We start from the raw sequence: 13,185 nt of genomic DNA on the forward strand, positions 1-13,185 counted from the left end.
GTTTGCTGCAAACAGGGACTGGGGATACCCACACATACTAGATGAAGTTAATGAATACCTGTTTATTGCACTGATAATTATATTGTGCAGACTTTAAGCTGTTCACAGCAGGAGTACATTTCCTTTACCTTCAAAAATTTTAGGAGGGGGTAAGGTGCAAATGCACATAGTAGCAAGGAAGCCTACTTCCATGCAAGCTGATGAATTAGAAACATATACTGCGTAGGTCTGCTGTTATAATGATCATTACCCTCATTGTTTATTGGCAAGCTGTAGGCTTTTTATACAGTGTAGATGGCACAGATTTTATTTAAGCAAATGTTAAAAAGAAATCTGCTGTAAGTTAGCTTATGTTACATTTCAACCACTTGTTATTAGTATGCTCCTTCAGTTAAGAAACGTTGGCTGATGCTTCTACTCTTAACAATAACTATGGAAACCTCTAAATAACTGGACCCTAGGCGCTGTTACATTTTACCTGGGGATATTCTTAGCTTATATACAAGAGATTCCCAGCAGGTAGTTTTGTCACGGCAACAATAAATAATGTGATTTGTGTGATCAACAAAGAATCATACTGTGCCAACTTGTTTTTAAGCACTGCACATCTGGGCACCATTAATAACAATGAGCAGATGCATATTTCAACTCTGATGAGAGCACAAGCTGGATATATAAAGATATCTATTACTTCTCTAGTCACTGGTGTGTTCCATCCTGACTGTCCATTTAAAAGTTTGCTTTGAACTTGATATATTTAACATAGTTTCTTTGAATTATGTTGGGTTGAAAGACCCAATATACTGTTCTTTGACTTCGACAGCTTATTCTTCTTCTTTTTCCTATTCTTATTCTTAGTGCCCCCCCATTTTCTAAACGCTACTCCTCCTACAGTTTTAGGGGTACAACATCCAAACTCTCCACACTTCTTCACCCTATAGCGGAGCAGGTTGCTTGTACTTTTCTAAGCGATCCTGCCCCCTGTCTTTTTGTGGCGCCGCTCTGAACACCCCAATTGTTCCATTGACTTTGACAGGGAAGAGTTTTAAACTGCTGCCACACTTACAGCTTTGAAGCTACATCCCCCAAACTTGAATAACATAATAATGGGGTCACCTCGAATGAAACAGCGACATTTGGTGAATGACTCCAAAGTGGGAGGGGCCAACAACAGCCAATCAAATTTCACCCCTTGACTTTTATGGGGCAATTGAAACTGTTGCCAATCTTACAGCTTTGAGGCTTCACTCACCAAACTTGAATCACATAGTCATGGGGTCAGCTTGAATGAAAATATGATGATTGTTGGATGCCCAAAAGTGGGCGGAGCTGTGAACAGCCAATCAGATTTTACCTATTGACTTGGCAGAAATTCAACCTGCTGCCATTCTCACACTAATAACACCAGGGTCCCCAAACTTTGCAGAGTTAGGCACCAGGTAACTGCTGTTCAGGGTTAGAAAAAGTGGGTGGAGCCACCAACAGCAAATCAGATTTTACCTATTGACTTTCAATGGGGATACTCAACCTGCTGCCATTCTCACAGTATTAACGCCAGGGTCCCAAAAATTTTCACAGTTGGCCAGGGTGAGTCTGGAGGGGAAAGTAAAGTGAATGGTACGGTCCAATCTTTAGTTACAGGGGGTCACGAGACTGTATCATTATCATTCCCCCCATCCACCTAAAGTGGTACTGTCAAACCCACCCTCAAACAAAATGGTACGGTCCAACCCCCCCCCCAACAAAATGGTATGGTCCAACCCCCCCCTCCAACAAAAATTTCATTCAGTGACTTCACGTTTTTCAACCCAACATAAAGTTTGTTCTCAGACTTCCCTTTCTAGTTTACTTATTTACTATTTTTTCTATGAAATAAGCATATGTGCAGCCTTGTGTTTACTATACATTTTATATAGGCACACACAGTACAGTATATCAATGTCTCTATAATTCTGGAATGTATAGGATGTTTTAAAAAGATGTTATTTCATATGTCCAGCACAAATTGCAAATTCAGTGGACAGTTATAATACCATCTCAGTCTTTATCCATCTGTGATTTCATTAGATTCATGCAAGGTCCTTGGCAAATGAAGGAGAAAAAAATTAGTGGTCACCTTAAACTGATCTTTATCTGTCAAATCCAAAAGGACAGGAATGAAATGATAGATTGGAATGAAAGCTTTGCAGATTGCTCAATGAATGTATTTATACAGCAAACTCTGCTTGACGCACCATGTAGATACACAAAACAAAATCAATACAAGGGGTTTGCAGACCAGTGTCACATTGTAACCATTACAACCATTTATTTGTCACATGAGACATGATGGGGTTCTGTGAATAATACAGCAAATTGATCTACATTATTTAGAAGCATCTATCACAGTGATATATTGAGCAGAAATGTGCTAATAGAGTTACAATAATGGCCCACTTACAACAATGCATCTGTTAAATGGACCTGGGATGCCGAGATCTATGAGTGTGTAATATACTGCTAGTTATTTTGCTATGTGAAAATGAAAGGCAACTTTGCATGATACAGTATATTTGTTTGCTTACTATTATTAACCATCTCTAAACTGAAACCCTAAAGGACAGTAAATCCCTCACTTTAATAATAACATTTTGGCGGATTTATATCTACCAGTATTTCATAGGCTAAATTAAATTTTAACTGTTAATTAGAGATGCAGTGAATAAACAGTATTATTAATGCAGGAAGTGGAGAGGAGTTTGTATCTGGGTGACCTAGCCAGGCAAGAGAGCGATGAATTCAAACTCCATTAATGCAGCATAAAGAATATATCATTGTATCCATCGCAGTGTTTATGACTTTACTGGTATAATAAATGAGTCACATTATAGGGGTCACTGCACTCCTTGCATATTTACACCCATATGAGCAGTTTTAAAAAGATAAAAGCTGTTCTGTACTATGGTAGTTGTTATTGGGTCAATATTTATGAAACACATGCACAGGGCTTCATTGTACACTAGTCTGGAACTACAGCTTTGCCATTATAAAATCATGAAAATAATAAAGCTAATAATTTATATAATATATGCTCTCCACATTTGAAAACACAGGGATTGTTTGTTCATAGATTGCAATATAATCAAGTTGGTAAACATCCCTCTCCGGTATAAAACTGCTATGCACCTCATGATTCATTTCAAAACAATTGGGTGCATGTACGCATGATTTGTACCATTTTATACACATTACCCCAGCACTCCACTATGTACAGTAGCTTTAAGAGAAAACTTCCTTCTATTAAAGAAAAATGTCTGCATTTAGTAAAAGGAGACACATTTATTTACATGGTTTGTACAACGTATGCATAAGCTGATGTGCCCCATCAAGGCAGTGTCCTTGCAATAGTTCTAGCTAAAATAAAAAGAGACTGTTATCCTTGGGGGGAAAAAAGACCATACACGTTCTCTTTATTTAGCATGACCTCCCCTTTAAAGTGGACCTGTCACCCAGACATAAAAAGCTGTATAATTAAAAAAGAAACCCCAAATCATTTTTTTATTAACACATCCATACCCATAATAAAAGCATTTAAAAATCAATAAAAAAACAAATAAATAGGGTTGAGGAGACTGCCTCATACATGCTTTTGTCTGTATGAGGCGGTCTCCTCAACCCTATTTATTTGTTTGTAGAACCACATGGTGACTCTACCTAAGCTGATCAGAAAACCCTGCACAACACTGATGAGCCTCAAGAAAGGTGAAACTGGTCTGTAGTTGGGAATCTGATCAGCTATTATCCTGGCTTCAGCTTCAAACCCAGTGGGTGAGCTGTAGCCTATAGGATAAACCCATGTAAATGGGATTTTTTTTAAGAGTCTGGAATTCATTCCCAGAATTCCTTTTGTTTGCTTTTGTCTGTATGAGGCGGTCTCCTCAACCCTATTTATTTGTTTGTAGAACCACATGGTGACTCTACCTAAGCTGATCAGAAAACCCTGCACTACACTGATGAGCCCCAAGAAGGGGCGAAACCAGTCTGTAGTTGGGAATCTGATCAGCTATTATCCTGGCTTCAGGTTCATCCTATAGGATAAACCCATGTAAATGGGATTTTTTTAAGAGTCTGGAATTCATTCCCAGGATTCCTTTTGTTTGCTATATGGGGAAGAAACTCTGTTGGGGTTTGTAATATCATTTATTTTATACTTTCAAAATGTTCCTATTTCAAAAATAATTTAAAATAGGTAAAATGTATGAAAATGCAGTATCAGGTTCATGATGGACTGGGGACATGTTTGGACACAAATGAGGATGTGCACTACCTAAACTGTCAATTGTCCAGTTAGAATTTTGGGGAGGTATAGAAGAACTGAACTCAGTTTAGCTTTAGGAAAACAATGAAAACGTGTTATTTTGTAAGTAAGGGTTATGGCACACAAAATCTTTTCACCACTGCTGTGCTTTAGCAAAGAACTGTCAGCAACTGTCACTGCTTCCCATAGTAAAGCAGAGGTCCATATATATACTGTACATATTCACATTTAATACATAGTAAATTTTGTTTTAACAATATGAATACAAAATGACATGATGATCATCAATATGAATAAAATAAAGATGTTGACCAAATGGAGAGGCCATCCACAGCATAGCAGTCTCTTCATTGTTCTGCATGATTGGGCCAACAGCAGAAAGTGCCCATACCTGTCTATACTTTTAATGCATTTTGGCAATATTCACTGAACATGTGTGAGGAGGAATTCCATTAAGGATGCCATCACTCCATGTATATCACACAGAATGGGCTCTACCAGGAGTCAATGGTTGTAACAGGTTAACAATGAAACAGAAACAGTATCTGTCACTGCTAGTAAGAGACAATTAGGGGCATTCCGATTGCAGTTTTCGCTACTCTGATAATCCAAATGTCCCCTTTCCCCTTGCTATAGAGATACAAAAGGGATTTGATTACAATATAACTCTTACTGCTTTTTTGTTCTATGGATTTGTTCTTTGCAGTCTATGAAACAATATAAATTGCTGTTTTCCTGAACAAATAGACAAAGGGATATCTTTTCTCTTTATCTGCCTAAATTATAATAGCATCTTAATTGCAAATAAAGCACTGAGCAAAAATTAATTGATTTTCCTTTCTGTGATAATGGTGATTGCTCCCATGAGCCTTGGCACTAGAAAATATTATGTAAGCATTGTCAAAGGCTGTCAGATCCTACAAAGCTTTTGTCCACTAAGCATTTAATTGGTTGCCCTGGCACTTCTTTTATTTCGTTCTGTCTGTATAAGTCAGTAAAGCAGGGATTATCAGGTTATTCTGCATATCATGTAAGGATTTTCTTATTAAGCACAATAGGTCAAAAGCCATACTGGCAAGCGAGAAAAATGTGCAAAAGTGACAGTTGCTAGTCTACTATAAAAACTATACAGGATCTATGAGACTGCTCTTGACAGAGCCTAGCAGAACTTGCAATGCTGAAGCAGAGAAGATCTCAGGTGATGTATGACCTTTTTTCAGAGGCAGGGTTTAACTACAGGAATGGGATCCATTATCCGGAAACCCATTATTCCTAATTACGTGAAGGTCATCTCTCATAGACTCCATTTTAATAAAACAGTAACTTGTACTTGATTACAACTAAAATATAATTAATCCTAATTGGAGGCAAAACAATCCTATTGGGTTTATTTAATGCCAAATGATTTTTTAGTAGAGGGAGATCCAAATTATGGAAAGATCCCTTATCCAGAAAACCCCCTTTCCAGAGGATTCTTTTAATAATAAGTAAACTATCATGATTTTCTCTCAGTCTGAGGGATAATCAGATTAAGGGCAGTGGCACATGGGGAGATTAGCCCCACGACAAATCTTCATTACTGCGGGCAACTATATCCCAGTAATGCCATCCCATTAGCAAGAATGTAAATCACCATTGGGATGGCAGACACGTCACTTCAGTTTCCCAAAGTCGCCCGAAGTTTCCTTCAGAGGCATCTTCGGCGACTTCGGGAAACCCCGCAGATGATTTATATTGTTGCCGGTGGAATGGTATTGCAAGGAGATTAGTCGCCCATGGCCCAGGATAACCCAACAGGCTTGTGTTCAACCACTCAAACTTCATGCATGATTCTGAACCACATGGGGTTTTTTGACTGCTGCTGTTCTCCATTGTCATAATATACAATTTTTTTTTAAGATTCTGTAGTGTAGTTAAAAATGATAACACTGCTCCATTATTCACATATCAAAACTCTGTTTTGCAAAGTTCAGAATAAATCTTATAGCTCAAGAAAACTATTACTAATTCTACAAGCACCAAAGCTTTTCTGAAGAGAAGTGACGGTCCAGTTCTAAATCAATTAAAAAATGTATATGTGGGGAATTTGCAGCTTTGATATATGTATGAATAAAGGCTTTTTAAGTCAGTGCTACTGCAAATGCATCATCATGCAAGCTAACCTTTATCTCCTTTTTTCTCGTCTTGTGATGCTCAAATTGATTCTCCTGACAGGGAATCAAAATTATGAAGGAAATTCAACTTTACCCAGCTGGAGTCAAAAACAATTTCAAATATTATATACAATATGTGTATTTTTTTTTAAATACAGCTACAAGATCTATTATCTGTAAACCAGTTATACAAGTTCCAATAAATAAATCTTCCTTTTTTCCAATTTGTGTTTTCCTTATAATAATAAAACATCTCTTTGTTACTGATGTTAACGAACCCAGCATAAATCCATATTGTTAGCATAACATATTGATACATCATCATTTATATGCAACAAAAGTATATACTGGTGTCACTGTTGCTTTAAACAAATGTTGGCCATAAAAGATTGTAGAGTACATAATGTAAAACAGATGTTTTTATTCTACAATCTGTTGATGAGTAGTTAGGACTATAAATAATGGCAAACAATGCTTTTCTTTCTTAGGTTCCTTATGACATGACAGCATTTACACAATATTTCTGCCTCCTTGCTGCTTAATGATATGCAACTCCTTTGGTTACCCATAATTTTAAATAAATTGCCAGAATCGAAGACTTTAGATAAACATTTTACTTCGTCTCTAAACTGCTATAGCAACAGGGTCATGTTACATGGTATTAGAATATCGTTATGGAAACAGAGACTGGTCCAACTAGGTAACAGGGAGATAATAACCACTTTGCACAAGGAGGAAAGATAAAATAGTATGGATTCCCAATCTATTAGTTCAAACCAGAATGAAATGTATTTTCTCTAATTCAATGTGATATGCTTTAAATATTATTTAATAAAACAAAAGTTGTTTATTTTCGCTGACTGCTCCCATAGCTCCATCTAGAGAAGATGCATTTATTTGCACAATTTACTTTATTTACGCTTGAAGTTCCAGCACAACGCTTTCAAAGACAAAAGTGATTGTACTGTATATAAATCAGCTCAAGTTAAATTAAGGTTCATCTTCAGACAATAGTGTACTGTAAATTGAAGGGCCAGGAACATTAAAAAGTGAAAATATTTTATTGACATTTAGGGGCAGATTTATAAAAATGTGAGTTTAGCTAAATACATAAAAACTCAGACACGTTCTATTCATTCCTATGGGATTTTTAGAACCATATTTATTGATAAGTAAAAGTTAAAGTTCACTATTTGATAAAAACACTTCTAAAATTTGCAAATGAATGAATAGAACATGGGTGAGTTTTTATGTATTAAGCTCTAAACTCATATTCTGATAAATCTGCCCTTTAAAGTTGGTATCTTTTCATCCAACATCTACAAATAAATTATTTTTGTGTCAAAAATGTCCTGTTTTATATGAAAAATATTTTCATTGGGAATGAAAATGTTTTTGCAGATATAGATTCACGGTTAAATTCACATTTTTGTGAGTGGAAAAAAGTTTCATGAATCTATGCTAGCATTTTGTTATGTTTTGGGTTAGGAAAATGAAGGTTTTGCAAGAAAAATGCCTATTGACAATGTATTTGGAAAAATTTACCATTTTGCAAATTTTTTCACACAAATTTTTGTGGCGAAGTGAAATGAGGTAATTTAGTTCATCAATAATTTTCAAGCTATAGTCCTGCAAAGAACCATGAATAGAACCCCTATTTACTGTATTCTCCTGTGTAAGAACAAGACCCACTGTATTCTACAGAAGTTATATGTTTTTATTCTCCTACTCTACTCCTGTCTCCACTCCCAGGTGGAAACAACAACAAGAGATCCTCTGCACTCACCCATTATCAATATATATAGGACATTAAGGGGTATATTTATCATGCTGTGTAAAAAGTGGAGTAAAGCATTACCGGTGATGTTGCCCAGGGCAACCAATCATCAATTAGATTTCAACAGTTAGCAAATCAAAGCAAAGCATCTGATTGGCTGCTATAAACAACATCACTGGTGATGTTTTACTCCACTTTTTACACAGCATGATAAATATACCCCTAAGACATTCTGTGAATTAAGCTACTAAGAAATGCCCTCCCCTTTAAGCAAAACAGGGATTGTTTGTCCATATATTGCAGTATACTTCAAGCTGGCCAACTGCGTCAAAGTCATCCCTTCTGGCCAGTCCTATACTTACTTATGAGATTCATTAAGAATTCTACTGCTTCAATATACATTTAGCAAAGGGACTAAGTTTTACCTGCAACTTACTTGGTTTCAAGGTTAAAACCCCCATATGGTTGCCCTTTTATTGGCTCCACTGGGATCACCTGACTGCAGCTGGGAAGGGTGGGAGCTACAACATGGAGCTGGCCACTGCTCCTGTATAAACTATAGCAAAAAAAGGGAAAGTTGTGCTCAACCACTAAATTTTAAACCATTATGCGGGGGTGCAATGAGGTTGTGACCACAAAATACATAGAAACAACAACAAAAGATCCTCTCCACTCACCCATTATCAATATATATAGGACATTAAGACATTCTGTGCATTAAGCTACAAAGAAATGCCCTCCCCTTTAAGCACAACAAGGATTGTTTGTCCATATATTGCAATATACTTCAAGCTGGCCAACTGCGTCAAAGTCATCCCTTCTGGCCAGTCCTACACTGACTTATACGATTCATTAAGAATTCTACTGCTTCAATATACATTTAGCCAAGGGACTGAGTTTTACCTGCAATTTTCTTGCTTTCAAGGTTAAAACCCCCATATGGTTGCCCTTTTACTCCCAGGTGCCCAGAGAACTAGTTATGAGAGAAAATTTTGCAAAATTCAGCTACTGCACAACTTTTTGGCATGACTGTGACTTATTTGATGTGACTGCAACTTTTTCTTCACTCTGCAAATTTTTTCTGCAGTTTTGTGAAAAAATGCACCAATGGTGAAATGTGGAATTTTACTGCAAATCCATAGGTGATTAAAAATTTCGCTCATCACAAGTGAAAGCTGTAGGAAAGAGCCCTTCACCTTATCTGACTTCCACTGTGCAGTTGTAATACTATAGTAGTGTTTCTGAAGCTAACACAGTAATGGAAGATTATATTTAAATTTATATAAAACACTTTAGGTTTTGTTGTTACTGTTCCTTTAAGGTGGGTTCTTTTATTGCATTTTTATTAGCAAATGTAAAAGTGTAATTGACAGAGTGTTTTCTGTATGTTAGGTAAACAATATTATCTGGTAGTGATATAGAAATTTGAGTTTCATTCATCAGGGACACAACAAGAACATTTGTGGTAGCTCTATAGTGTCTGACAACCTTCGGTAAAATGAGAAGTATATATTATAGCCCTTTAGGTGTTAAAGAAATTAGCTGGAGAAATGTAAAAACAGAAGTTTTCTCCAGGCCTAGTACCACCAAGCAACCAGAAGGTTGCATCCAAACAGTAAACTAGTAAAAGCAACCTGATGATTGGATGCTACGCATTAGTGGACTGGAAGCAAATTTCCCCTTTTTTATTGAATTAGCCCCCCCTCTTTTTTTTTATACTGTACCTCAGTGGTCCCCAACCAGTGGCTCGTGAGCAACATGTTGCTCTCCAACCCTTTGGATGTTGCTCCCAGTGGCCTCAAAGCAAGTGCTTATTTTTGAATTCTTGGCTTGGGAGCAAGTTTTGGAGACATAAAACCAGGTGTACTGCCAAACAGAGTCTCCTATAGGCTGGCAGTCCACATAGGGGCTGCCAAATAGCCAATAACAGTCCTTTTTTGGCACCCCCAGGTACATGTTTCATGCTCATGTTGCCCCCCAAGTGTTTTTACACCTAAATGTGGCTCACGGGTAAAAAAGGTTGGGGAACCCTGCTGTACCTTATTGGACCATTTAAATTCATTTAGGTAAGCTTTTTATACATACCTAATGCCTCTTAGTTCAAAGTGCACTTATCCTAGCAGCGAAAAAAACTCTTGCTCTGTGAAGCAACAAAATTATTGTTAGTTTTAATCACTTATCTTTCTATTTGGGACTCTCCTATTTGTATTACAGTCACTTATTTATAGCACTGCCTGTTTGCTAGGGTAAATTGGATCAAAGCAACGACATAGATGCAATGATGCCCAGCTGCAAATTGTCTCAAATTATCACTGTCTACATCATACTAAAAGTTAATTCAATGGTAAACTACTCCTTTACGTTTCTGACATATAAAATGGAATTCTTGGTTAGAGGTGAATGGGTTCAAGATAGGTCTCCCACACTATAGTACTTCTCACTACCTGCCTTAGTTACTTCACAATGTAGACAAGTAAAACAAATTACATGTTAATCAGCCCCTTGTTATAAAGCATTGCTTCAATAAATTTGGACTGATGGTTTTCCTAAATCAGTAGCACAAAGAGGAGTTAGTTTTTAATTGCCCGATTAGGCTGTAAGGAATTAATTGTCAGATTTGAACGCATCAGCATATCCTAATTTTCCCACTCTCTAATCATTTAATTTTTCAGCAAATCACATTTACATACTGCTTTCCTAAATTAAAATGCAGCCTACATTTATAAAAAATGATTAAATAAGAGCAAGGTTAGGTATAAAAAATGATAAAAGCTCCTAAAATAGTGGACCCCCATCCATCCAGCAGTGATGTATCCATGTACTTTTTAATGTAGGTCACATACAGCAGAATGTTGGAAAAAGCTGCACATGAAATGGAACAAACAGTGGACAGCAATTAGCGATGCCTGGTCCACTTCTTTAGAATATTTGCCTGATTCTATTCCCAGGAGAAGCAATTAAATAAAAAGGAACAAATATGAAGCAAATAAACATTTGTTAACACAGTGTTTGCCCCAGCACAGTTTTATAAAAGTTCCCATTTTGCAATGACACTGACAAAACTTAAAAGGGCAGGAGAAGAAAATCATATTTAAAAATTAAAACCAGAACGGTAGCTTAGCCAATACAGATATAAGACCTATTATCCAAAATGCTTGGAACCTGTGGTTTTCTGGATAAGGGGTTCTGTAATTTGGATCATCATACCTTAAGTTTGCTAAAAAAAATCATTTAAACTTTAAATAAACCCAATAGGATTGTTTTGCCTCCAGAATTATATATTATGGGATCACGTACAAGGTACTGCTTTAATATAACAAAGAAAAAAGATCATTTTTAAAAATGTGAATTATTTGTTTGAAATGGAGTCTATGACCTTCCAGTAATTGGATCTTTTTGGATAATGGGTTTCCAGATAATGGACCCCATACCTGAATCAAAATTAAATTTAACATGCAGTAAAAGCATTTAGCAAGGGAAACACCAATAGCGATAATGTGGCACATAAATACTGCATCACTACTGTATTATAGTTAATACATGGAGAACACAAAATTCTGCACCAAAGTTACCCATTTGCAAAAGCAAAACTGTAAATCCCATATTGCTGAACTTATTGGTAATTCTGTAATTCTTTGCCTTGCATTGTCTATGTTGCAGATTTGCGTTTGAACTTTGTATCTTATTGTGAAGATTTATGCATAAGCCCTTTAACACTCTGGCTTTAGCATCTCTGGCTTTTTGTTGTCTGAGGCTGCAGAACCAATGCCTCCCCATCTACCTCTCCTCAATACCTGCATATCAGACTGGGTGGGAGGGAGGGATGGCTTCTCTTGTGTAGATGGTGCTATTCTACAAGCGGCAGATTTAGTAAAACTCAAATGTATCTCTTTTTTTGAAACCACAAAAACACTTGTTTTCATGAATGTCATTTATCAAAAAGTCTGAAGTAAAAAAGCCCATGTGGGAAAAAGTCATAGGAAAGTCTTGAAAAACGATGTATTTTTTTACTTGTGACACGATAACCATGACTTATTTGAATTGTACCAAAAAAATCCGAAAAACTTGAAAAGTTCAAAGCAACGAAACATTTTCCAGGAAAAGGAAGGGACATCTGCCAATGACTTCTACATGACTTTGACAGGTTTTAGGTGGAGAGCTTTCGGATTCGGAATTGTTGTGGAAAAAATGCATAATACCGGTAAATCTTGAAAAAGTCCCAACTTTTTTTCCACAACATTGTCGGGGTTTGCAACTTTTTCCCGCGGCAAAAACCCTGACTTAAAGAAGTTGCAGGTTAGTAAATGCCCTGCTAAAACGCTTTACTACACTAACATAAAAAGTGGTAATTGCTTTATTACACGACCAAATATCTTTTGAAGCCCACTCAAGTTAGTGGGAAAAATGTAGGCAGGGAAGAGTTTCTGGTATGAAATGGAGTGCATTATGATGACTAATCTACTAATCTACAATGTAATTAACATTAAAATCCCTAACAGCTTTATAAACACACTTGCTTTCACACTGTGTACCATGGCATCATATTGCTAATATTTATTGTATTTCAACATTTTTTTTTTTTTTCAAAGCTTTAAGTGTTTACTAATATCTGTGTTTAACTGCTGGTACTGAAACTATTAGGATGCAGGATTGATATTGGTGCAGATGCACAAAAAAGCTTAGAATTAAGATGCCTATTTAATATACCATAATATATAGAGCATTGTGACCACTTTAAATATCCGGCTTTCCAGACAATGGAAGCAGATATCTCACAGTTTCAACATAACACTTATTTTCCAATTCAGTGCACAATAATACATCCAGCTTCCAATAGGTCTGCTCTTTTCTACAGCCACAAAAAGGAAGCCACACAGGTTTCGGCCAGTTGCCAATACATTTTATTAAGCTGAAATCTTATTACATGGTTCACTTAGAGTCCCCCTTTTTTAACACTG

Source organism: Xenopus tropicalis, chromosome 2, assembly GCF_000004195.4.
Source record: "Xenopus tropicalis strain Nigerian chromosome 2, UCB_Xtro_10.0, whole genome shotgun sequence".
Lineage (NCBI taxonomy): Eukaryota > Metazoa > Chordata > Amphibia > Anura > Pipidae > Xenopus > Xenopus tropicalis.